We start from the raw sequence: 6,000 nt of genomic DNA, 5'->3' as shown, positions 1-6,000 counted from the left end.
CCAATCCTAAAATTGCACAGTTTGCGTAATTACATTGCCTGTGTACTGATAGAAAAGGTCAGTAAAAGAGATCTCAGGGACACTGAAATAAAACTTAGATAAAGTAAATGCGGACTGAACACTAGCAGCATTCGGCTGTGGTCACCAAACAATTCGTCGGCAACTCTCCTTTGCAGAAGACTGAAAAAGTTCTAAAATGCAACATAATAAATTGAGATGTGGCATTAATGGAAGAGGAAAGTAGGTTTCTTGATTCAAACACAGCTGTTGTGATTAAATTAATGTAATAATTCAACCAAAGGTTACAGGTATGAGAGTGACACTTACATTTCATGAGACAGCAATCAGTAACAAGCGAGAGAGAGAGAGAGAGAGAGAGAGAGAGAGAACACGAGTGCAGCTCCTGCTTTTATACAGCCAAAATATTATGGCAACTGCTTCAACTTGCTTTACAGAGTGTCTTTGGTAAAGTTTTGATATTTAAACATTTCTCTGGAACATTCTTCACATGAACAGTCAAAAATACATTTTTTATATTAAATTATTACGTTTTCTCCTTAATTTACAGAGAAAATTTATTCTTAATGTCTTTTAGCATTAATTAAACATTTGAGGCATATTTCATTACTTATTCAAAAAGCAAGATTTCAGCACCCGCAAACATTACATTGTCTGCTCGACGTCCAACAATCTTCCTTTCAAAGTTATAACCACTCAGTGCTTTCAGACTATACGAAGAAACAATACCAGAATTTTCTCTGAACTTTTCTTGGAAGTCCAGAACTGGCACCTGCACTCCTGTCTTGAGATAAAAATATGAAACTGAAAGAGGAAAATGTTTTGTTGAATTGTGATCGGAAGAGTCTGTGGACATAGTAATATAATTCACCGCCTCAAAATCCTTTTACAGTTTGGGCATTGCAAATGAGCTAGTTACATTTCTCACAACAGCCTCGTATTTAGTCTTCTTATAGAAAGGTAAAAGTTACATACTGGATAAGTCCCCCCCCCCCCCCCTTTTGCACTTTGCAATATGGCACAAACATTAACAATGGGCTTTGCTACTGGTTAATTTGTTCCCACAACTAGGTTCTCTGCTTTCACAGTCATTAGTTTTGTCAACTTAAAACCAAATGGTCATGTTCCAACCTAACATAAACTGTTATTGTTACCACAACCAAAATTACAGGGGGGAAGTGGGGGGGGTTTACCCCAATATCACACTTTGACCCACCCAAATATTTATGTCAAAACACTTTTAAACCAACTTTGATGTGCAGTCCATTGGTTATATTGAATGGTGTAAGGCAAAATAACCTTCAGCACAGCCAATTCTTCTTCAATTGCATCCAGATTTGCCCCTCAGAATAAAGTTTTGAGTCAGTGGATACAGCAGAATTATCACCCAAACTATGCTAATTTTTGCACAGGTCTCAATATTTCACTTCATTCAGCGTTCGCTATTGAGAACACAGCAGAATATTTTGCACAGTGACATCACTATTGGATTTATGTTTAATGCATATAATAAATTGATACAAGGATCACAATTCTGCATTCAGTACACGTTTTCCTTTCACTTTTGGCATGACATTAAACACCACTCCACAACTGACGCAGTAATCACTTGGATGCCACAGATCATATAGGTTGCACATACTGTGATTATCAGATTTGCCCGATTCTCTACATAGACATGTAACCACCACTAAAACTTATTTTCCTTCTTAAAAAGAGTCCTGCATATACAATTTTCAGTCTCCATTAGCTGTATAATTATTGATTTCCCTTGAATAAGTTAATTCCACATGATAAAATTGAAATGCACATCACCCTAGGTCCATATAATCACAAACTTGTGCCTATTGTTGGAATTAGGTACTGAATTAAGTGTCATCAAATCGTAAAATGATCATCTTCCAATTTAATGATAAAAATTCAATGAAGTGTCGATTCCCACCTACTATTTTTTTTTTAAGTTTAAAATAAAGTAAGTAAGTGTGTGTGTGGTGTCGATTCCCACCTACTATTTTTTTTTTAAGTTTAAAATAAAGTAAGTAAGTGTGTGTGTGTGTGTGTGTGTGTGTGTGTGTGTGTGCGTGTGTGTGTGTGTGTGTGTGTGTGTGCGCGTGCGTGTCAGAAATACGGCAGACAAAACCATCCAGTTTTAAACCAGTGACGGGGGAGAGGGGGGGACTAAATGAAAGCTAGTTTAGAAGTTTCTTAAAAGACATCATAGTCGCCGTTGGCTGTATAAAATATTTATTGTTACTACTGCAATTTCGGCCTTATGGCCATATTCAAGTAACACTGCAAAAGTTACCTAAACACAAAAATACAAAAGTGAAGCACAGGATGTATATACATAATTAAGCAAACATTTCATTAAGAAAGTAGCTCAATTATAAAAATTGGAGAGAACTGTACATTACTTACATTCTGTCGGAATATAAAACTATCTGACATGAGTACATGTAGTCATCAAAATGCAGCCTATTGACTGTCAGAGTCCCACAAGATCCAGTTTGATCATTAAGTAGGTCATGGGGACAATTTTTAATACAGTTGTAAATCTCTATTTCTTCTAGGATATTCATGATTCTACTTTTAGGTAGAGTATGCAGTATATTAAGAGATGAATCTATATTGTTAACCATATGTTTATTCTCAATTAAGTATTTGCTAAAGGTAGAGGTATTGCTCTCTGTCTGCCTGATGTGCTCTTTAAACCTGTCGTTAAATGCCCGCCCAGTTTGTCCAATATAACATTTTGTGCACAAGCCACATTCCTTTCTGTAAACCCCTGGTCTTGCAAACTGGTTTGTTCTACCTGTTCCATGCCTGAAATTGCAACAGTAATAATAAATATTTTATACAGTCAACAGCGACTATGATGTCTTTTAAGGAAATATTATATGACTGTGTATCCCAATCATGAGAAGTTAGTTTAGAAGTGTTAGGAATAAATTATTAAGAGTGTTGGGGGACAAAAGATGATAAGGCATAGTAGGTGTCAGCCAGGATCACTTGAAGGGCCACCGAGGCTTGTCACGCGGCAGAACCCACATTCTGCACCCAACTAGACTCCAATACCTAATGCACTACTTAATTCAGTAGAGATGACAAGTCAGCTAGCTAATACAATGAACACCATTTTTTAAACATATTAAAACTCACAGTAGTATGAAAACTGAGTAGGTATGTCACGGGTTGAGTAAGTTTCCATCTTGGGGCAGCTGGGGACCACTCAAGGCTAAGAATGCAGAGGGAGGCGACACTCTACCACTGTCCAGCAGTCAGCACGAACATACAAATGTTGGCTTCTGATGAAAGTACACAATCTACTCTGACAAAGTTTTAAATTTGATTCACTGTCTCAACACAATAAACTGACAGTCCATGGAGTTACTCTGCAAGCTGTGAAGTTTTCCATGCAGCAATGAGGGTGAGATGCTCCAACAAGGTACATGGGTGACTGTCAGGGGAGTGCCACAATTACAACAGGATTTGTTAGCTGTCGTAGGATGTATCCATGGGTCATATTGGTGTGGCAAACATGGAACCGATTCACATCAGAGCAACCTATGGGAAATCTGCCACACACTTTTTTTTTTGTTATAGTCCACAACCTATTGGATGTGGCTGACACATTCCATTCTTTGTTTCATACTACTAACAATAAGAATGTGTATGTAATGTCATGTGCATGTTGGTCACAGTCGCTTTATTTGCACATAATTCTTGATCCTTGTTGCCAATTCACCAGTTCATTCCCCATGATCCCTCCTGTTTTTGTAAAGGACTTGAATGTGTGGTACCAATGGATGCCGAGAACAACAATGGGTTAGATTGTAGGCTGCTCATGGAGTTACTGCAAGTTACGAAAGACTCATGTGATTGGTTACAGACATAGTGAACACCTTTGACAGCTACTAAATCCGCCGTAAAGATGCTGCAGCCACCAGGCACGGAGTATTGTTTGCTGCTCCTGGTGCATATAAAGGCATAACCTGCCCAGTCTCAACTACTGAGCCATTGATTTATACCAATGTCTGAATTTTGGTAGTCACTTGAGTACTGAGAGGTACAATTGGCAAAAAACCAACCGTCTATCACATTCACTGAGTGAAGAGGAAGATCCAAACAAAGTTTTGGCAAAGACATATGCCTTTGGGATGTAACAGTCTGAAAGATTTACTGGGCTAGTATTTCCCTAGTAGGAAAAGAAGGTGCTGATTTAGATGTCTTGCATGGCTACAAAAGTGTATACCATAACTGAGGTGGTAACTGGTGGCACCCGAGTTATCAGGGAGAGGGGAGGCACCTGCTTCAAGTATCATCCCATAATAGTGTATCAAGTACAGGAGTCACAATGTCGAGGGTACCACTGATCCGTAGGCCATCCTTCCATTGCCTGAATGTGATAAAATGACAGCTCGGTAGAGTCGGAAAGTGGTTTAACAGACTGCAACAAGAGGGGTGTTACTGAGACAGGATATTAAATATGAGTTCTATGAAACATTATTTCTGTACTACATGAAGCTGCTCCTCATGAAGTTGGAGCCCTGGCTGCAACGAGTGCCCTATGTCAGTCTATGCTTACTCCAAAGTTACTCAAAGCTCCTTGCCAAACGGGTCATACCCCAGTAGAGAACCCAGTTGCAAGACCTGTGCAATACAGCCACTGGGAGGGGGCAAAAAACGCCCAGTCTTAGAACATTCTATTAAGCAGAACACGCTCTACTTCAATGGCTGCTATGCAACTCTTGTCATCTGGATGCTTCCCCCCAAATCAGCTTCTCTGAATTACATAGTGTTTGACCTTGCAATACATCTGTTGATCCTGTATTAATTCCAGCCCCAGTCTCTGCTAGCCCCTTGCCTACCATCACCTGTACCCCTGCACTACGACCCTAACTTCAATCATCTTTAACTCACACCATCTTCTGCATTCTTCCTAATCATCTTTAGCCCCACCCTCCTCCTCCTCCTCCTCCCCTCTCAATCCACAACTGCATGTTATTTTGTGCAGTGTCCAACTCACTGTGTGTGGCCAGAACAAACTCACTGCTGCCACATTCCTACCCTACGCAGCAGCTGCCTCTCCCCCATCTATCAATTACCCTCCCTCTCAAGCAATTACCCTTCCTCTCCACCCCCCCCCCCCCTTTCTCCCGTCATCACAGTTGAACTGCAGTGCCAGAAAAATGTCATCAGCTATAATAATGTAGCCATAGAGGTGTATGTGACTAACTCTGGAGAAGGATTTGTCCCAAAAGTTAGCAACACACTTAGTCTGCTTTATGTACCTGTTGACGACTCAGTGCCTGAACTATTGAGCAAGTTGTTACTTTTACTCCTTAGACCACTGAAATTTTTTACTAGCTAAAGTGCGCGTCATATATCTTGGCGGCCGAGTTTAGGTTCATTCTGTGCATCTGACGTCACAAAACATAGTCAGCCAATGAACAGAGAACGACGTTGCCTGATCTCGACTGCAGTGCAGAGCACGGACGAGTGTCTTCAGTTTTAGAAACATTCAGTCATAAATAAAGTAATAGAACAAAAGCAATGTCTTGATAGCAGACTTTCTTTTATAGAAAAGTTTGGAAAAAGCATTCTTTATACCAACTGCTTCATATTCTATTAATTAATTAAACCAAACAAGCAATAAGACTCCTAATTCAGGCGATAGCAAGGAAAGGTGTTTGTTTCAATCTCACGAACTGCTTTTTCGCAATAAAGAACAGCGGTAATTGTTTATTTCCTATTGTACTTCGACGAAGCGTGAGTAATTCATAGTCATACCAACAGTGTATATAAGTAGTTGCGTGAGTTGTTAGAGTCCTTATGGAGTTACACTGTTCGATGAGCCGAGGTAGCGGAACGGTTAAGGTGTTGGCCTGCCAAGTGAAAGGTTACGAGTTCAAACCTTGTGCGGTGCTTAATAATTTCTTTATTTAAAAACAATATTGGAGTGCCTTACTTCGCGAATTTTAT

The sequence above is a fragment of the Schistocerca nitens genome, chromosome 5 (assembly GCF_023898315.1).
Source record: "Schistocerca nitens isolate TAMUIC-IGC-003100 chromosome 5, iqSchNite1.1, whole genome shotgun sequence".
Taxonomy (NCBI): domain Eukaryota; kingdom Metazoa; phylum Arthropoda; class Insecta; order Orthoptera; family Acrididae; genus Schistocerca; species Schistocerca nitens.
This window is presented reverse-complemented; position numbering follows the sequence as displayed.